This window comes from Patagioenas fasciata, chromosome 25, assembly GCF_037038585.1.
Source record: "Patagioenas fasciata isolate bPatFas1 chromosome 25, bPatFas1.hap1, whole genome shotgun sequence".
Classification (NCBI taxonomy): domain Eukaryota; kingdom Metazoa; phylum Chordata; class Aves; order Columbiformes; family Columbidae; genus Patagioenas; species Patagioenas fasciata.
Window position 1 is genome coordinate 4,599,228 of NC_092544.1, and position 21,156 is coordinate 4,620,383.

At 53.1% G+C, this 21,156-nt stretch overlaps 1 long non-coding RNA gene across 1 annotated transcript; it reads right to left on the bottom strand.

Moving 5' to 3' along the window:
- Positions 1 to 4,906: 4,906 nt before the first annotated feature.
- On the bottom strand, positions 4,907 to 12,194 carry LOC139825622 (uncharacterized). The gene is made up of 2 exons (XR_011735813.1): positions 8,530 to 12,194; positions 4,907 to 7,160 (listed from the first exon to the last, which is right to left on the bottom strand). It is a non-coding gene; the product is annotated as an uncharacterized lncRNA (long non-coding RNA).
- Between the last annotated feature and the right edge of the window lie 8,962 nt (positions 12,195 to 21,156).

Sequence of the window (21,156 nt, forward strand, 5' to 3'; positions counted from 1 at the left end):
CTGAGCGCCGCCGCGGCCGAGGGGATCGGCCCAAAATCCCTGTGTGCGGTTGCCCGTATACGACCCTCAGGTGTCATTAAACTGAGTGGCACCAGCAGGGATCTTCCCCAAAAGAGATGGGCATCCCATTGCTCCAGCAGAAGAATGATCTCTATTAATTTGAGGTCTACGGCTTAGGCTGAGCCTTTCTGATCCCATCTCGTTGGGACAAGTTGACTGCAGGCGCAGTCAGAGTTCTGCACTGAATCCCGTGCTTTGACTACTTCCCTCCACTGAAAATTAATTGGAAAAGGCATCAAGAATCTGGCTGGACGCTTTGATTTTCCTGGAACGATGGTTGGTAGCACTAAGGGTGGGAAGAGACCTCGGCGTTTCCACACCCCGCCACTCGCTTTCTTCGTGGTTTTGGGCAAAGTATTTAACCTGTCTGTGGTTTGAACTCTTGTTCCTGTGTAAAGTGAGGATGGTAACGTACAACCTTGAGAAAAACTCTCGAGAGCCCTGTGGGAAGGGCGTTGTCACAGCACCGCCGTTATTAGGAAAACAAATGTTTAACTTTATGATTTAAAAACAAAGCAAACCCCTCTTTGAGTAAAGCGTTGCATGTGGTTGCTGGGTTTCTGGCATTACAGAATCCCAGGATATCAGGGGTTGAAGGGACCTGGAAAGCTCATCCAGTGCAATCCCCCATGGAGCAGGAACACCCAGCTGAGGTTCCACAGGAAGGTGTCCAGGCGGGTTTGAATGTCTGCAGAGAAGGAGACTCCACAACCTCCCTGGGCAGCCTGGGCCAGGCTCTGCCACCCTCACCCCAAACAAGTTTCTTCTCATCTTCAAGCGGAACCTCCTGTGTTCCAGTTTGCACCCATTGCCCCTTGTCCTGTCACTGGTTGTCACCCAGAAGAGCCTGGCTCCATCCTCCTGACACTGCCCCTTTCCATATTGATCCCCAGGAATGAGTCCCCCCTCAGTCTCCTCTTCTCCAGCTCCAGAGCCCCAGCTCCCTCAGCCTTTCCTCACACGGGAGATGCTCCACTCCCTTCAGCATCTTGGTGGCTGCGCTGGACTCTCTCCAGCAGTTCCCTGTCCTTCTGGAGCTGAGGGGCCACAACTGGACACAATATTCCAGGTGTGGTCTCCCCAGGGCAGAGCAGAGGGGCAGGAGAACCTCTCTGACCTACTGACCACCCCCTTCTAACCCACCCCAGGTACCATTGACCTTCCTGGCCACAAGGGCCCAGTGCTGGCTCATGGTCACCCTGCTGTCCCCAGGACCCCAGCTCCCTTTCCCCTACACTGCTCTCTAATGGATCATTCCCCAACTTACACTGGAACCTGGGGCTCCGAGTTGTTGAAAGTTGAAAGTCCCTGTGGATGCTCCTTAGCTCATTGCTCCCTCAGAGGGATGAAATTAGTGCATTTTGCAGAAGGAAGTATATTATAGTAAGAGGGGGAATATCAAGAGGTCTCTGCCAGAGGGGAACAGACAAAGGCAAAAAGGAGGGAAGCACCGGATGCAGCTACACCCCAGGTGAACCCGGGACACGATGCAGGAACATTCTTTGTAGTAAACGAGGCAGCGGGTTTGTAAAAGCCGAGCTGGGAAGGGCGGTTGCTGACAGGAAGAAATAAAAGCAGCTGCTTTGTCTTTCAGGGCTGACAAGGGCTTTGGGCATCTGTGCTGTGCCAGCGCTGTCCCCGGAGGAAGAGGATGAGGACGCCGGGATGTCTCCTGGGACACGGGGCGCCCTGTCAGCCCGATAAAGGATTGGGAGAGATCCTCAGGTGGGAGAGAACTCAATTCTGGCCCTTTGGTAAAGGAAAGCTCTTGTACTCCACGGGCTGTCCGTGCAATTGTTGCAGCTTCAGGGATCTCTTTATTAACCTCTCGGATGTTCATAGGCAGGCTCAGAGGAACGGCTTCTGTCTCCTGGGATTCTGACCCTTTGCTTTGCAGCGTCAAATTAAGCCGATAAAAGGGGATTGAGCAGAATCCAAGCTGCACATGCTCCCACCACAGTGAAATACAGAGAGAAACCTCCTGACGGATTCTAACAGGAGCCACAGCAGCAGGAAAACAAACACACAGTGTCTGGGACTCCGGGGGTTTTGTGTGTTCACCCAGCTGAGATTTGTCAGCCCTCTCTTCGCCGTAATTCCCAGGGACATGGGAATGTTCCGGTGCCACAGGCGGTGAATGACTCTGGGCAGTTCCCGCTCGTAGCTGGGGCGACACGAGCATGGGGTGAAGCAGCCTGGCCGTGCTCTCCAGAGCCCACAATTAAGCCTCTCAAGCCTGTTTAAATGATACGGAGGCACAGCTCCAGCGAGAGGTCTCTCCTTTCGCTACCCTAATTTACGCTTGTTGATCACTTAATGTCCCCGTTCAAGCGTTTCTCTCGGCAGAAGGTCAACAAGGGAGAGCAGCGTTCTTGGCTCGCACACCCGCGGCGCCGGGCTCTTTAGGGAGCGACCGGCACTCGTGGATCTGTAGTGTCTGGTGAAGGGTGTCAGTATTTTAGCTGTAAGATGTGTTTGGCAGAGCCTCCTGTTTGTGGAGGGACATGGACAGCGGGTGACAGGGACACAAACTGCAGGTGTGAGCACCTTCATGAAGCGCATTTCAGAGCCCGTGAACACAACTGGTTTCTCCCCAGGCTGATGTGGCACAGGCCATGCTGCACAGGAAGGACCGGGTGGAGATTTTCGGGGCTTTTTTATTTATATTAAGAGTCTATTCAGCGGGAAAAAGGGCCAGAAATACATCTCAGCAGAGAAAAGCCTCCAAATCCCGTATCCGATCGAAGCTGTAGGGAGAATGAAGGTTGGCAGAACATAATTCTCTGAATTGGAGTTCAGCCAGCACCCCGGGGCTCCCCCTTCTCCTGCTGTGAAAGTGCCACTGGGTATTTGACAGCTATATAGGGTCCAGCCGCTTGCTTTGATGTGTCCCCTGAAAGTCTGGAGTTGCTGGAGCTGGAACCCCCCTTGGCTTCATGCTGGAGCTCAGACGATGTTGTAGCACCTACCAAAGCTTTCCCAGCCAGATCCTGCAGCACCTGAATTTTCTGTGGCAATCCCTGTCCAGGTTCTGCCCGCTGAGCCCCACGAGCTTCACGTGTGGATGTGGCAGGATCAGCCTTGTTGCTATCACTGCTACGGGAGGTGACGGCATCTTTGATCCGCTTCTCCCCAACAGCCTTCCACACTGAGCTGAACTTCCCCAGAGCCTGCGGCATGGAGGGAACAGGAGACAGAATCCCAGAGTGTCAGGGGTTGAAGGGACCTGGAAAGCTCATCCAGTGCAATCCCCCATGGAGCAGGAACACCCAGCTGAGGTTCCACAGGAAGGGGTCCAGGCGGGTTTGAATGTCTGCAGAGAAGGAGACTCCACAACCTCCCTGGGCAGCCTGGGCCAGGCTCTGACACCCTCACCACAAACAAGTTTCTTCTCATCTTTAAGTGGAACCTCCTGTGTTCCGGTTTGCACCCATTGCCCCTTGTCCTGTCACTGGTTGTCACCCAGAAGAGCCTGGCTCCATCCTCCTGACACTCCCCCTTTCCATATTGATCCCCAGGAATGAGTCCCCCCTCAGTCTCCTCTTCTCCAGCTCCAGAGCCCCAGCTCCCTCAGCCTTTCCTTACACGGGAGATGCTCCACTCCCTCCAGCATCTTGGTGGCTGCGCTGGACTCTCTCCAGCAGTTCCCTGTCCTTCTGGAGCTGAGGGGCCACAACTGGACACAATATTCCAGGTGTGGTCTCCCCAGGGCAGAGCAGAGGGGCAGGAGAACCTCTCTGACCTACTGACCACCCCCTTCTAATCCACCCCAGGTACCATTGGCTTCCTGGCCACAAGGGCCCAGTGCTGGCTCATGGTCACCCTGCTGTCCCCAGGACCCCCAGGTCCCTTTCTCTTACACTGGTCTCTAACAGCTCATTCCCCAACTTGTACTGAAATCCGGGGTTGTTCCTACCCAGATGCAACACTCAAGGTCTCTGCACCGAAGGATTTTGTTCGTGCCGTTCCCCAAATCCCTTCACTTTTGGCCACGTTTAGACAACGTCAGCACAGCACAGCAGGTCAGGGCCACTTGTGTTTGCCAGCGCACGACGAGGAGAGCCCTGGATTTGTTGCTGTGAGTAACAAGCCTTCCCTTGTTCCATGCTGGTGTGATCAACAGCACTGGGGCTTCTGTGGCCGCCCTGTCATCGCGTGGGAGCGATGTCACCGCGGGCTCTGCCCGGCTGCTGCAGCAAATGTGCCGAGCAGTGGAGCGGTGGGCTGGCTGTGTCACTGCTCTGCCCCAGCGGCCAGAACACGCCAGAAAAAGTTCTTTATCCTGATTCTTTGGTATAAATATTTCATGTGACCCAGGGAAGTCCTAGCGGGGGCCGCGCCGTGCGCTCTGAACGTGGGCCACGTGAATGCAAGCGGTGTATTAATTATTATGAAACAGCTCTAAGAAACAAATGCAGGTTGCCATGGAAGCACCAGCAGTGACAATGTCACCTCGTTTTTAAGATGCTTTCAATGTTCCAAACGCGATTTCTCTTCTCTTTCGAAACGGGCAACGGCAAAACATCCTGGTGGAGCGGAGATGGGGCTGCGCAAGACTCGGCTTAATTACAGCTGAGAGATCAACTTGGTCCTTAAGGCTTGGGGAGGGGGCGCAGGGGCTGCAGGAGGGGGTGGCCTGGGGGGCGAAGGGAAGCGCAGGTCGGAGATTCGGGACCCCTGGGGCAGCAGGTGTTGTGCCCCCGCTCCTCGGGAGCTTTGGCCTGCGCCAGGAGAAGAGTGAAACATTGAAGAGGGTTAGAACAGGGACACGGGGAGCGCTCCCTGAGGATTTGAGTGGAATAAATTGTGATCTTGTATGAGAGAGGAAATGAGGCAAGCGGTAATGTTGAGAATTGATAATGTCGATTTAATGAATGCAAAAATTCAAATTATCGGAGAGCAATGGAAAAACACAATAGTAAATGGCTGGAAGGTGGGTTCTCCCTGCCCCTTTCAGCCACCCATGCAAAGCCGAAAGGTGACCTTTTAACCCGCTTTATTTTAATGAACCTTTTGCTGCCTGACTTGCCCCAGGAACTTGTCATTGTAGTGCACGTGAAGACTGGTAAACCTAAAGGAATCGTCAGTTGTAGCCAAGTCCTGGCTCGTCCACCCTCAGTCCCATCTGGAGGTCACAGCACACACGTGTCCCTGTGTTTTTCACCCAAACCCAGAGAGTGGTTGTTCCACCATTCACGATTGGCCTTCAAATCTCTCTTGGACTGAAAAGGACCACAACCCATCTGTGTTTGAAAAAAATCACACATACTCAAATAGAGTTAATAAACTGGATTTTAACCAACGAACCAATAACATAGCTTTAGTTTTGTGTCGTTTGCTTCTGAGACGAGGTTTTATTCTAGGTGAGCACCAAACCAGAAAACCTCGTGATGTTTTTCAGTGACCTTGGGTGACCACGTGCAGAAGGAAGAGTGCAATATTGCAGCTGTTAGATGGAGCGGTTGTGGATCTGGGTCCTTTGCTGAAAGGCAGCGATGTCTCCCCGCAGTCGGAGCCAGCGGGCAGGAGATGGAAAGTAAGTACTCTCCTTAGATTCATTTTAATTCCCTCTGCGTCTTATGATAAGTGCTAAATCATCAGCATCAAGAAGAGCGTTTGCGGTTATTAAAAGCATCCGTCAGTCCGCTTAGCCGGTGCTAACCCCGCTCTGTTTGGCTCGCGCTCCTGCTGTGCTGACTCTGCACGGATAACAGGGGTGCTGATGGAAAGAGGAGGCGGCGCTGGGTGTGCCCGAAAGCAGAGGAAGACGCGCAGATACTTGGAAACTCGCTCCGTAAAGCAGAAGAAGATAAAGACTAGGAAATAGATTTCGGAAAGGTTTGGCCCTGCCGAGCCTCAGCCTGCACCCAAAAACCAGCGTCTGTCAGATGGATTCGAGGAGCCCCTGGCGCACGGGTGGACAACGTGGTAAATGGGCTGCCCAGCTGGGTCTGTGTGCTGCTGGTTGTCTGGTCGCTGCCTGGCGCGTCCCACCAGCTGCTCTGAGACTCACAAGCTCCCTGTGTCCCTTCACAAGCGATTTTAATGCTTTGGCAGCTGGGCTTGGAGACTCTGGGGTGAAAACCCTTCTCCCAGATGATGGGGATGGCGAGCTCCTAATCCTGGAGAGCAAATGTCAGCCTGGAGCTCAGGAAAGGGGGGAAAAAACAACCCAAAGCATCAAAAGGCAACACAGATGGTGAAAAATGGATGGAGAGCGCAGCTCTCCTGGCAGGGAGCCTGTGGGCATTAATATGAAACCAAACGCTCTACAGATGCACGGTTCTTCTGAGAAACCAACTTCTAGCAGCTGGTGACAAGATGGGAGCCATTTAACCGAGCAGCGGGAAATACAGATTTTCCAGTACATTTCCGATGGATTTTTTTTTAAATAATGAGGTTTGTGGGTTTGGTTTGTAGTTCGTTTTGTTTTTCTTTTTTAAAAAAAGCCGCGTTTCATTTGAATTTAAGTAAGTTTGCTGTATTTGCCATCCCTTCCATCCCCGGCCTCAACGCACAGCGGCTGCTGACAAGCCCGGCTCGATGTCTGGATGCTGTACAAGGCTGCGGTGCCAGCAGCGAGCGGTTTGAACAGCCTGAGTGCTCAATGCCTTTTCTGTGTGCTGCTCAGCCCGTGTGGCTGTGACGGAGCCGCTCACCCAGGGCGCGGGACGGCGGCTCCAGCGCCGCGGGGCTCTCGCTCGCTCAGAGCGAGGGGAGCGCCGCAGCCCAACAGAAAACGCCACGAACCTTGAGCGCCTGCCATTGTTAATTAACCACGTAATCTCTCTCGCAGCGGCGCTCTCCAGCAGTTCGTTTGTCTTGCTCTCTTCGCTTGGCAGATGGAGAAGCTCAAACACAGAGGGCCAATGTGTTGGCCAGTTGTCGTCTCTCGAGCCCATCTGCAGAAGCCAAAATCAAGCCCAAATGCCAGACCAGGCGCTAACCACGAGGTGACGCCGCTTCCGTCCTGCTCTCCCTGCAAAACTCGATAGAATAAGTCTTATTTCTCCCTTTGATTCCTCTTGACGTACGAGAGCGCTACTCAACTGATTCCCAAATGATTCCTTGACCTGCCTCAATACTTTGTGCCTCTTGCCCTAGGAAAGAGCACATCATTTGGTGTCACTAATGGAGTCACAGCGACCGGAGCACGGGGTTTCACGCCCCTTTTCCAAATCTGAGTGACTAGGGGTGTAGCGATTATGAGGAGAGGCTGAGGGAGCTGGGTCTCTTTAGTTTGGAGAAGAGGAGACTGAGGGCTGACCTTATTAATGTTTACAAATATACAAAGGGTGAGTGTCAGGAGGATGGAGCCAGGCTCTTCTTGGTGACAAACAATGGTAGGACAAGGGGTAATGGGTTTAAGCTGGAACATAAGAGGTTCCACTTAAAGATGAGAAGAAACTTGTTGGGGTGAGGGTGTCAGAGCCTGGCCCAGGCTGCCCAGGGAGGTTGTGGAGTCTCCTTCTCTGCAGACATTCAAACCCGCCTGGACCCCTTCCTGTGGAACCTCAGCTGGGTGTTCCTGCTCCATGGGGGGATTGCACTGGATGAGCTTTCCAGGTCCCTCCAACCCCTGACATTCTCTGATTCTATGATTAGTCCCTGTTAGTGCTGAGCTCATCCTTGGACAGGGAGGTCTGCCCTCACCACAATGCCCTCAATTTCTCCTTGCTAATACCAGGCGCAGACCCAACCTGGATTTCTCACTGGGGAGAAGCAAAGCACCCCTTCTCACACCCTGCACAGCAGCTGACGATGTTCCTTTTACCCTCCACCCACCTCCTGGAAACCGCACGCAAAGCGCTGTTCCCGAAACACAACGTGATGCAATAGGAGCTCAGTGCTTGTCAGCACAGCCTCTTCAGCAAGCGGAGACAACCAACAATGACAAAAGGTGCCCTTAAGGGGATTTTTTTTCCCAGAGGAAGGCACTTAAGGGCTCTGCGAAGCGCGCTGACGTTATTATTAAAAGGATGTGCGCGGGGGAGCGCTTGTCAGCCCTAAGTGAAATTGCTAAAAAGATGTTTTATGCAACAGGCTGTATTTAAATCTAAGGGACAATTTAAGCCGCTTTGTGGATAATAGCATCTCTTTGATTGAGAAGCCGTGTTTTAAATACGGAATTAGTGAAAACGGACGTGTTGGTGACCCTGTTTTCGGGGAAGGCACTGTTATGCGTGTTGCAGCGAGCAATGGGACTCGAGGCACAGTGGAGTGACGTTAACCCTTCCGTGGCCTCCAGCTGGCTGGGGACAAGCCCCTCGGCTCTTTCCTGGCACATCAGAGCTCGGGGTGACCGGGGGCTGGCGATTGCGCTCAGCTGGGAGCGCCACATTGGGGAGAAGTGCGAATGCCCCGCTGCAGGCTCCCGAAGGGCTGGCAGCAGAGCATCTGAAACCCTCTCCCGGTTAATTTGCTGCGCGAGATCAGCCTCGTGTTTCAGACAACCATCACATTCATTACCGTTCCCTTTCCGAGCTGTCGCCCAACGTTGCTGTTCCGCGCCGCGCTCCACCCAGATCTGGCTCCTTCTCAGCGCTCCCTTGATGCAGTTTGGCATCTCTCTGGGTGAGAAGTGCCGCCACCGCCACCTTCCCCTCTCAATATCCCAGTCTAGCAGCGCCCTTCTGCCTTGGCGCTCGATACCGTCAACTCGGTAATTAGCATCACATTGTAATTGAATTGTCAAAAGGAGCTTGCATCTATGTCCACACAGTTGCTGCTGCCTCCTTTGGTCTTTCATCATCTTTTGAACGTCTTTTCTTCATCACTTTGTTGTTTATTAGTCAGGATCGCATCTCAGGATTAGACTGGGAGCGTTTTGGGCCAGGCTCTGTGTCCATGCTCCTGCAGCGCTGCAGAAAACCTGAGTCAAGGGCTGTTCTTTGGTCCCTGCCCCATTGCCAGCTCACGTCCTCTCTCCTTCCAGCCGCGTGCTGAATCCCCAAAGCAACCGAGGGCGATGTTTCCAGAGGAGCTTCAAGTGGCAGCAGATGTGCAGGGGAGTTGTCCTGCGCAGCCAGGTGGAACCAGCTGCTGAAAGCACAGCTGGCGAGTGCTGTAAGCAGCTGAAGTGGGGCTGAACAAGCTCTTTGCTGCCTCTCGGGAGCTGCCCCCCATCTCCTCTGCCCAGTCCCGCTCATCCCGGGCTGTGTTGGGTGCCCCGGTCCTGCCGTCAGCACTGACCATCAGCACATGGTGGGTGCTGACACCTTCACACCTCTGCACCTCGGCCAGGACAACTGTTCGGCAGCACAGAAGTGCCTGCGGGCCTCTGATGTAGCACGGGGTAAAAAACCCTGATGGCCGCTCGCTGCAGTCAAACACAAAACAGCTTCTCTGCCGCTGCAGCTCATCCTCTTGGCCGGGAATTTTGGGTTTCCCTTTTGGCAGCAGCGTCAGAGAACGTGCAGATGAGAAGCTGCGCAGCCGAGGAGCAGCGCTGGAGTGGGAAGAAACGCCACGCTGCAGATTTTCCGGGCCCCCGCTCAACGCGCTCTCCTCTCGCTGCCGCTTCCTACAAGATTAATGCAGACAGCACATAGAAAACGCCTTGGCAGAAATAAACAGGTTTTCTGTCCATCTGGGAATCCCAGCAATCTCTGCTGATGCTCCTGCTTGTAGCCAAGCCACGAGCTTTCAAAACACCGTTGGGACCCGTTTCACAGTAGCGCTTCCAAATAAAGAAGTTCTTACACAGCAGTTTGCAGGGCTGAGAGGGGAAGCAAAGCCCTGTGTTGTCTCGTTTGCAGGTGCTTTGACCTCTTTTTCCTCAGACCGTTTTGCAGCAAGGCTTCCATCCTCCTCTCCTCTCATCTCCCCGTTCTGGGATGCTCCAAAGTTCCCCTGCATCAGGACCCACACGGGTGAGACCCAGGCACCCGGCTGCAAAGTCGGCTCTGGCACGGCTGCTTTGCCAAGTTTTCCAGCAGAGCTGGGCTCTTCCAAAAGGATTAGGCTGCCTTCCTAGCTGATTCATGTGCTGATTGAGGGTGGATCTGTGGAAAAGCAGCTGGGAAGGTAGAAATGCCCAAGGGCTGGAGCAGGGGATGCGATCCAGGAGGTATTTTGTGTGCTGGTGGCTGGCAGGCCAGGACAAGTCCCCTCAGTGCTCCTGTCTATGCAAGCGGGTGCTGGATGCCCCGAGGAACCGTGATACAGTCACTGCTGGTGTGGCAAGAGAGGCTGGAGGAGCATCGCTCCAAGAAACTGCCGATACACTGGGTGTCTGCCCATCGAAACGCCCAGACTTGTGTGTTTCAAAGCCCCGTTCCTGTTCTTGCATTCACCTGTCCCTGCACTTCCATTCACCCAGCGAGGATTTGCTGAGGAGCAGGAGCCTCTGCTTTGCTGCTGACCGCAGGAAAATGAGCTGCTAAACATCTGGAGGACAGGAGTGTGCTGAGAATAATCAATATTTTATGGTGCTCTCCCAGGCAGGCAGGCTGGGGTTTTACAGCCTGCTCCGCCTGATCCGCAGCTCCTGACAAGTGGAGGTGCCACGTTCAGAAACAACAAAACACTCCGGGGCTTCAGCAAAAAGGAATCAAACGCTCCCATCACCTGCTGGGTTTGCTGAATGAATGGGAGAGACATTTATTTCTCCCTGCAATGGTGAGAGCTGCTTTGATTTCACGCAGCAGGAGCTCCCTAGATGGGAAGCCTGAGGGGCTCCCGCCACCCATCCCGGGTCAGAGGGAGCCGGGACACCCCTCCCATGTCACTTCTCTGCAGCCGGAGCCTCCGATCCGGCACAGAGCGAGCAACTCCACGCTGTGTCCCAATTTACATGCGCTTAATTGCAACCTCTTGTTGCCATGGGACTGACATCTCCCTGCCTCACCTTGGCTGGCACCCTTCGTTTGTTTGTTTTCCAGGTAACCGCTCTTCTTTCTTCTCTTCCTCAGACACGGTGGCAAAGCTGGGATCAAGGAGGAGGTTTCACGGTCTGTGGGGGCAGAGGTTTGCTGGGGTCAGGGACCGCTCCGCTGTGCCGGAGCCGCTCATGAGAAACGTGATAATCCCTGCCCTGGGGAGATCATTATCCCAACATCTTCTGCCTTTGCTCAAGGACGGTTATCTTTCTTCTTTGGAGTTATTAACATAGAATTATCAATACCCGGAATCTGGTTTGTTATACCTCATAGCAGGGTTCAAAGCAGAGATTTTCAAAGAAATTGAATGGATTCGATATAAATGAGAGCAGAGAGACATTCAGCATCAGCAGTACCCGATGCATAGAGGCGGCGCAGGAACCGGCGGCCTTCGGCGGAGCAGTTTGGGCACGGGGGTGAGTGTTGCTCTGCCATATGGTCAGGAGACCAGAACGGAGCTGGGTTCCAAACAAACTGATTTATCAGGTGCACCTGGCACCGAGCGACCCGAAACCCAGCGTGTAGCCAGTTTAGCGAATGAAAGGTCAGGGGGGAAGGCTGAGGTTGCCACTCTGAATTCCTGAATAGTAGAAGCCACGGGACTTATTTCTCCCTTTCGGCAAAGCGTCCAGGATCAGCTTAAGGTTTCCCAGTCCTAGAGAATCCAACCCAATTGTCCCAGTGGCCAATTATCCTCATTCTTAAAAAACAAAGGTAAAAAACACAACAACAAAAAACCGCAGTCTGTTCTGAGTCCAATTGATCCGGCTTCATCCTCCAGTAACTGGATGTGGTCTCTTGTCTCCAGGTTGAAGAGCCTCTCTTGGTCAAGCTGCCGCCTGTGACGCTGCGCTCCATACAGTGCAGGTGGGTTTGGTGTCAGCGAGCCCGTGGTGCCACCCCCATCGCTGGCTTGGCTTGAAGGTGAGAGAACCCAGCTCCTTAGCACCCCTGGGCGCTGCACCTCTCACACAGGGATCTCAAAATGTGTAAGAATCAGGAAATTATTCTGCTTTGCAACAGCAGGGAGAAATAGAGAGGCCAGCAAAGGCCAAGGCTGTTTTCCAGAAAGGGTTTGGTGTCTTTCCAGAGCTGTGCGTGCTGCCCTTGGCTTTGCGGTCGGCAGCAACCCGAGCGCCCAGCCTTGGGATGGCCGAGCCCTTCAGCCACGTCACCACATTCCAGGGTTACTATTAAAAGCCCAGAAACTCAGAGTCAGCTCCTCCCCGAGCCCAAAGAGTTTTAAAAAACCAAGTCAGATTTCTCTGCTTGCTCTCTGGGTTTCTGAACTTCTCTTCTTCGTATTTCCAACCACAAAAGTCTAGAAACCTCGCGTTTTAACAGAAGGGAGCATTTGTAACCTGATAACATAACCCTAGGGGCTGTGTGTGGAACAAGGCGTGTAAGAACTGGCTATTCCAAAAGCTACAAAGCTTATCCAGAGCAAAACCAGGAATCAAATGTGACCCCTGTTCCTTGTTTGTACTCATTGTGAAATGGCATCTTTCTATCTGCCACAGCCCTGCCGGCCCCTTCTTCGGGGAAAGGATGAAGGATGTTTTGTTGGGAAAGAAATCCCTGATGAAACCGAAAGGTTCCGCTGAAAGATGAGAAGAAACTTGTTGGGGGTGAGGGTGTCAGAGCCTGGTCCAGGCTGCCCAGGGAGGTTGTGGAGTCTCCTTCTCTGCAGACATTCAAACCCGCCTGGACACCTTCCTGTGGAACCTCAGCTGGGTGTTCCTGCTCCATGGGGGATTGCACTGGATGAGCTTTCCGGGGCCCTTTAACCCCTGACATTCTGGGGTTCTGTGCTGTAGACCAACACCAGTAACAGCCAACACTGCCACTGGTGAGGCAGCACTGGGGGTGCTGGGGCAGACTGCAAAAAAAGCTTGGAAAGAGAAATACAGCATCTTTACTGCAGTGATGGAACAGGAGGGAGGACACGGGCAGCACCCCAAGGCAGACACAAAAGCAACACGGAGTTTTCTTAAGGAAAAACTGAAAAATGGTTATAATTAAGAGCACATTAAATTGAGCTGAGTGGTAATATTACAACGCGGCCGTGGCTTTTCACACAGTTCAAATTAACTCCCTTGGCATTTGTGTTATAAATTCCCTTCTCCACATCTGTTCTAACCTGACAGGGAACTGCTGCTCAGGGCTGTCACACCAGCAAAGGACGCGAGATGAGGCGGTGGAGGATGCACCTTTAGGGGATGGGGAGAGGATGAAACCTTTTTCAAAGGAAACACATGAGAATGGAGGGATGGATTTGGCAGACTCTTTACTAAGAAATCCCCCTTGGAGCGATGGGGCTGGTTCCTAGGGGAGGATTTGCCTCTGGCAGGGGACCCAGCGCAATGTCGGAGGGTTGTGTGTGGGGTTATGTGCGGGGGCCACACATCTGAACCATTCCTAGGCACAAATTCATCGCCGTTCTTCAACTCACGATACTCAGCCCTTTCCCAACACACAAACACATCCACGTGAGCGTCCACCTCGGGCACATCGCCAGGGTGCCAAGCCCCATGGTTAATCCCAAGAGAGGTGACACCAGCAGGGGGACCCCAAAATCTGGGATATACCTGCAAACATCCCTCATGGTCTGGGTCCAACAGCAGGAAAGGATTCAGCCGGGAAGGACGAGGGAATTTCAGTGCCTGGATGTTTTTTCAGACGCTCGGGGTTATTTTAGGCTGAGCAGTTCAAAGAGTCGTCTCAAAATGGGGTTTTTTGTTTTGCGTTGTTCCCGATGAATAATTTAAAAGATTTAAGAAACTTAAATAGCCCTAAGAAAAGACTGTTCTGAAACGATGGTGGTTTTTTCCTGTCTTCCGAAAGTCACTGAAAACCTGTGTGAACCTCAATTGCTTTTGGGAGCTGGGTTGATGTTTTGACTCGGTCCGATGTGAAACCCACTCCTGCCGTGTTTTTAACTGCAGGCTCGACAGGTGGAAGCAAAACAAGTGTTTCAAGTGACTCGAGCAAGACCACCCCGCAGGTGAGGGGCAGAGCTGGAAATAAAACCCCTGTCTTCTATCCCCCATCTCTGCCGAGCTCTTTCTGCCTTTAATCGATCAACCACAAAGGTTGGTTGGGTGCCAAGGCGATAATCAACCTCGCTGCTGATTGCCATGAGTTTTCCCCACCTGGACCAAATATGCTGAAGGGAGTGGAGCATCTCCCGTGTGAGGAAAGGCTGAGGGAGCTGGGGCTCTGGAGCTGGACAAGAGGAGACTGAGGGGGGACTCATTCCTGGGGATCAATATGGAAAGGGGCAGTGTCAGGAGGATGGAGCCAGGCTCTTCTGGGTGACACCCAGTGACAGGACAAGGGGCAATGGGTGCAAACTGGAACACAGGAGGTTCCACTGAAAGAGGAGAAGCAACTTGTTGGGGGTGAGGGTGGCAGAGCCTGGCCCAGGCTGCCCAGGGGGGTTGTGGAGTCTCCTTCTCTGCAGACATTCAAACCCGCCTGGACCCCTTCCTGTGGAACCTCAGCTGGGTGTTCCTGCTCCATGGGGGATTGCACTGGGTGAGCTTTCCAGGGCCCTTCAACCCCTGACATTCTGGGATTCTGTGATTCTGTGACCAGGGAAGCAAGGTGCTGTAAATCAGCGCAGCATCGCTCTCCCTTCCAGAGAACCACACTGATTTATGTCGGGCTCTCAGAGGTCCCGACAGACATGTGCCGGCGGATTAAAACCGGGCTGTCGTTGCCCCTGTCCTGCTGATGGATGTGACCACCCGCGGGCAGGGCTGTTTCATTTATCGCGGTTCAGGCGCCGTTGCACAAGGGGCTGTGATGGGTTTGCTGGGGGGGCAGCTCCGGGTGCCTGATTTTAATCTGCGGCCACGTTCCAGTGGGAACCGAGTCACGTTGTACAGACTTTAATCTCGCAAAAGTCTCACAGGCCAAAGAGCAAGAAGCCGGTGCTGGGAGACCCCCCCAGGATGTTCTCCCCGGTGCAAGGAGGGTCATTGGGCTTTTGCTTCGGCGGGGGAACAGGCAGAGCTGAACTGGCACCCCAGCAAGTAAAAGCCACAAGTGCACGAGGGAATGAGAAGAAAACACCCCCCAGGATGAGCAGCAGGGCTTAGATTTGATGAGCCTGTTTCCCAGGAAAGCCCCGCTGGGTTTCATGGACCATCCCCTCTCCTCTTCATCTCCAGACCCCCTGATCCCCTTCTCTTTGAAGAGGTTGGGGTATTGGAGCCGGTTTCAGAAACAGCAGTTCAAGGGATCAAATCATCAGCACGTGGATGCCGTATCCTGGAAAGAGGAGCTCGGTTTAAACCGGATTAAACTCAGGGTTCTTCACAGGAGCAAGGAGCTTTTCCCGCTGCGGGTGCGGAGTTCAGCAGGGGTGCACAAGCAGGGTTTAGGGAGGAACAGCTACTGAAGCTGTTAAGGGGCATCCTGATCTTGCAAAGTCCATTTATTTTCTTAAATCAGCTTGAAAATTCACAGCATCTTCCCCCAGGTTGTAGAAGTAAATACATCGAACAGTCAGGCTCAAACGGGCAATAGCCAGACTGGAAAGAAACACTGAGCTCAGGTCACCCACAGCTATTCATGCAGAATATACACACGGCATGGGAAACCTTGCACTGAAACAACACCTCCGGCCCCTCTCCCACATATTGACAGTGCAAGATCCCATTCTGATGCTGAATTGCTTTGAAATTGCTCTGTCAAAAACTTTCTCGACACCAATATGCTCCAGCAAAACGTTTCAATCTCGGTGAAACAGCATTTCCCATTGGAAACCTATTTAGTTTAAATATCTCCTTGTCTCTGCTGATGCTTCCTGGGTTCGTGCCCTGCTCCCAGCATTGTTCTCTGCTGTGACCAGCATGTGACAAGCCTTAAATAAGTAATGGTTTGTAAAGTGCTTTGATATCCTCTGATAAAAGATGCCCCGGAACACTGTGCCTCGCAGTACCGTGATTTCTCCCCCCATTTCTTCAGAATGCATTGAATGTGTGGGCGCTCTGGTTATTTCCTCTAACAGATGATATTTTACCCTGGTGTATTTTTATCTTTGCTGTATTATATAACCGAGTTGTGCTGGAGTCAATCTGAAAGCTCCGGCACTGGCAGTACAACTAATCCACTTTAACACAAGATGAGGACGGGATCCTTTGTGATAAAAAGCTGAATTAACCCAAAAAAGTGACTGAACTCCTGGTCCCACTGTCCTTACACTGGGAAAATGAATTAAGGTCAACATGAGCCGACTTGCACTCTCACTACATCCTTGGTATGTACCAGGGGAACCTGTACCGGTGGTTTAGCCGCCTGAAAGCTTTGAACCTGGGGAAGCCATGGGACAGTCGCATCAGGAATAACTCTTCCTCCCCACCTGCGTTAAAGCTGAGCAATCTTTTTGGTGGATAATAAATTCACCATGAAATAAGACACTTCCTAGGGTACTAAATAATTCATGAATGAGATGCTCGTTTGGCAAATCCCTTCGGCCAAACAAACCGCGCAGTGTAAGGAGGTGGTGGGAGCCCCCGGCTGCACGCACAGAGCTTTGCTCCATAAGCAAAATGGGATTTCAGCTCAGTTCCTGGCCTGGGTGCGAGGTCAACAGGACAAGACAGACCCCTCCAAGGACCATTTGTCTCCTCCGAGGTTTGGTTCACCCCCTGGAGATGACACTTGAACCACAGAAGGAGAGCAGATAATTAGCTCCAACCAGCCATCTGACTCCCAGGCAGCAAAACCGAGCCAAATCCTGCTGTGGTGCAGAGCTGAGCTATCTAACATATGAAATTTGGTAAGAGACATTAAGTCTCGTGCTTGAAGTTTTAAGCCAGCCTCTAATTACTGGGGATTAGGAGATTTCCTGAACCATTCTCTGCAGCATCTGGTGCTGAGCATCCCTGGAAGGGAGATGCTGCGCAGGTGGTGCATGTGCTGGAGCTGCAGTGAAAGTCCCGTCCCTGCAGTGACAATCCCGTCCCTGTAGTGACCATCCCGTCCCTGCAGTGACAGTCCCGTCCCTGCAGTGACAGTCCCGTCCCTGCAGTGGCAATCCCATCACTGCAGTGACAATCCCATCACTGCAGTGACCATCCCATCCCTGCAGTGACAGTCCCATCCCTGCAGTGACAGTGACAATCCCATCCCTGCAGTGACCATCCCGTCCCTGCAGTGACAGTGACAGTCCTGTCCCTGCAGCTTCCCAAACACAGCTCTAGTTCCCTGCTGCATGCCCAGCTCCCAGCCCTGCCCCATCAGCCGCAGCTGATCCGGCACACTGACGAGGCTGACAGGCCTTGATTGCAATTAACTTGCTGCTACTCATTGCCCTGGGCCTGTTTTCCATCAGCGCGGGCAGCCCAGCGTGCGCAGCCGTCAGACCGATTTTATCAGTGATCGGGCTGTGGAGATGTGAGAGCAGCTTGAGAGCACGGGACAAGAGAGGTCAGGAAAGACAGAGAATTCAGATCATGGTGTTTGGGGAGGAACATGTGAGCGGGGATGGTGATTAGTGTGTTAATTTGGCATTGCCAGGGGTGAGCCACCTGCTGCCCTCTGCGCTGTGGGGAGCGGGAAGGGAGGTGGGAGCAGCTGGGGTTTGTTGTCTGGGTTGCAGGGAGCAGAGTGAGAATCACAGGATCCCCGAATGTCAGGGGCTGAAGGGACCTGGGAAGCTCATCCAGTGCAATCCCCCCATGGAGCAGGAACACCCAGCTGAGGTTCCACAGGAAGGGGTCCAGGCGGGTTTGAATGTCTGCAGAGAAGGAGACTCCACAACCTCCCTGGGCAGCCTGGGCCAGGCTCTGACACCCTCACGAGGAACAAGTTTCTTCTCAAATTTAAGCGGAACCTCCTGTGTTCCAGTTTGCACCCATTGCCCCTTGTCCTGTCACTGGTTGTCACCCAGAAGAGCCTGGCTCCATCCTCCTGACACTGCCCCTTTCCATATTGATCCCCAGGAATGAGTCCCCCCTCAGTCCTCTTCTCCAGCTCCAGAGCCCCAGCTCCCTCAGCCTTTCCTCACACGGGAGATGCTCCACTCCCTTCAGCATCTTGGTGGCTGCGCTGGACTCTCTCCAGCAGTTCCCTGTCCTTCTGGAGCTGAGGGGCCACAACTGGACACAATATTCCAGGTGTGGTCTCCCCAGGGCAGAGCAGAGGGGCAGGAGAACCTCTCTGACCTACTGACCACCCCCTTCTAACCCACCCCAGGTACCATTGGCACAGCACAGTCGGGAATCTGGGAGAGGGAGATGGAATATCCCTTGCTCTGATACCCCTGACTTTTGGGTGGCAAAAGCTTCAGGATAAAAACACCTCTAAGTTCTGTGTTTAACAGCCCATTCGGCTGCGCTTAAATGAGTATTTCATGCCAGATTCAGTTTCCCATCTCCAGCCTGGTGCTGCTTTCTGCCCGGCGCTGATCCTGGCATCGAAAGCGTGTGTGGTGGCACCGGAGCTGTTCCCATCTGCAGCCTCTGCTCAGGTGACACCGATTGCTGTGACCGATCCCCTGTGACCCAGCAGAGTCCAACAGCAGCTCCTGGCTGAACACGGTGCAGTCAGACACTTACTTCTGCAAGATCTGAGACTATGCCGTTTATAATGTCCTCTCTCCATAGATCCCAAGCATGTTAATTGACTCATTAACAAAGTGTTAATGACTGTGGTAATTTAAGCCCTAGCACGCCTATAAATTAGAGATTTTATGAGCGGACTGAAGTGACGATGCGAGGTCTGGGGTGAGTTGAGGTGATTTTGGGATGGCGAGAGCCGCTCAGCCCGTCCTGAGCTTTGTCATCCAGAGACAGGAACGTCCCCCTGGCCAGCGACTCGTTCAATCAGGGCAACCCGTGACGTTGCGGCCAACGAGAGTCAACGAGAGCACATGTTGTAGTTGCTGGTGTTATTTTCTCCTTAATGAAATGTCAAGGGAAGGGAAAACAGCAGCAAATGTCAGCAATTGGTCTTTAATCACATAGTTAAACACCGGCCTTCTTGGCAAAGATGCCAATTTATGAGGAGCCAAACCTGGGGTGGGTTTGACAGAGGGGAAGGAGCTCAGATTTCCATTTAAGCAGCCCCACATGTGCTACTTTGCTATAAACGCAGTTTTGCTCTAAATATGAAGGTAGTGGGGAGAGTGCATGGGCCCTGGCTGGGGGGTTGCCAATTAGCACAACTTGGCTGACTTGATTAATCACAGGAGGGAGCAAATGAGCACCCACCCTCACACTAAAGCATCACGACCGTCTCTGAGGCTGCTGCTTGCTCCAAAGAAATCAGGGATGGCTCGCTCGGCTGTGGCCCCGCCAGCTGGGAAAACACATCAGCATTGCAAAAAAATGCAGAAGTTTCACTGAGAAACTGCATTTATTTCATTGCGATTCATGGACGCGAACACCGTGGCAGGGAGGGGGGGTGGTGAGCATCTCTGTGTGTTCCCTGGGTAGGAGAGGTGATGCTGGGCGCTAGAGCCAGCGCAGAGGAGCAGCCCCGCTGCCGCAGCACCGGAGGTGCGAACTTGTGTGTTTTGGTGACGCCGCAGGGCTGAAAATAACCTTGAGAGCCCATGCGGAGAGAACCGGGGGCTCGTCAGGAGACGGCAATTAACGGGGAGATGGATGGGCGGCGATGGGCTGAGCGCGGCGGGGCCAGGGAGGTCAGCGTGTGCTGTGCTCAGCGGGCGAGAGAGCGAGGGTTCCAGAAAATCCCTGCTCTGCCACAGATATCAATTGATTTGACTGGGCAGTAGCAGGTGGGTGAGTGTGGAGCTGCTGTTTCAAGCTGCCTGATGCTCTGTCTTCCCAGGGAAACATGACATTAGTAGGTTTTTTTACCATTACAGTGTGCCCAGGTGGCCAAGAAGGCCAATGGTGTCCTGTCCTGTATCCAAACCAGCGTGGTCAGCAGGACAAGGGCAGTGATCCTTCCCCTGTGCTCTGCATTGGGGAGGCCACACCTGGAGTGTTGTGTTCAGTTTTGGGCCCCTCAGGTCAGGAAAGAGATTGAAGTGCTGGAGCGGGTCCAGAGAAGAGCAACAAGACTGGGGAAGGGACTTGAACACAAGCCCTATGGGGAGAGGCTGAGGGAGCTGGGCTTGTTCAGTCTGGAGCAGAGGAGGCTTAGAGCTGAGCTCAGCACTCTCTAGAACGACCTGAAGGGCAGTTCTAGCCAGGGGGGATTGGGCTCTTCTCCCAGGCAGTCAGCAATAGGACAAGGGGGCAGGGGCTTCAACTCTGCCAGGGGAAATTGAGGCTGGAGATGAGAAAGCAATTCTGTGCAGAGAGAGTGGTCAGCATTGGAATGGCTGCCCAGGGAGGTGCTGGACTCACCAGCCCTGGAGGTTTATAAACTGAGATTGGCCATGGCACTTAGTGCCATGATCTGGTGAACGGACTGGAGTTGGACCAAGGGTTGGACTGGATGAGCTCTGAGGGCTTTTCCAACCCAGTCCATTCTGGGATTCTGCGATATTTTAAACTCAAACGATGACTCTCGAGGAGGCCGGCTTGGATGGCACAGCCACATTCAAGACCTTGGTTCGATAACACCTCTCTCCCAGGCTGCTGTCAACGTCCCCTCTCCAATGGAGTGGTGACACTTGACGGAATACATTCTGCTCCTCTCAGAGATGGTACAGCAGCAAAGCGAGGGGCAAAACCAACACCGGTGCTGGGATTCAGGGGGAAAACTCACACAGCACTGCAGCAATAACAACCAGAGGAGTGGGAATACACCCGTGTGCCTTGGAAGGAGCTGGAAAGGTCAGCGCAGTGGTGGCTGTACCGGCGAGGATCACGAACACTGCAGATCTTTCCCCGTCAGGATCGTGGCCCCCGTGAAACTGCGGCGGAGGAAACGAGGAGGAAGCAGCAGAACAGCGAGCGACGCGGAGCGTGGTGCTGTGATATATTTAGTGCAAAATACAGAAATAGGAAAATAAATCACAGATGTGTCGTCTACCTGCCGAGTGGCTTTCTCAGGCCGATTCATCAATGTATTAATTGCAAAGGTGTCTGCTGTAACTCGTTGGGTATTGGCAAGCGGGAAGCCCCCAGTGCAACGCGGGCTGTTGGGCGGGAGCATTTGAGCCTGCGCTTAAAACCCTGGACCTCGTTTAGCGTTAAGCTTATGCTCTAAGTAAGCCCATGCTTAAGGGAGTTGCTGTGTGGAAATGGATCTATGCATATGTTTAAATTTGTTCCTGATGCAGCAGTTT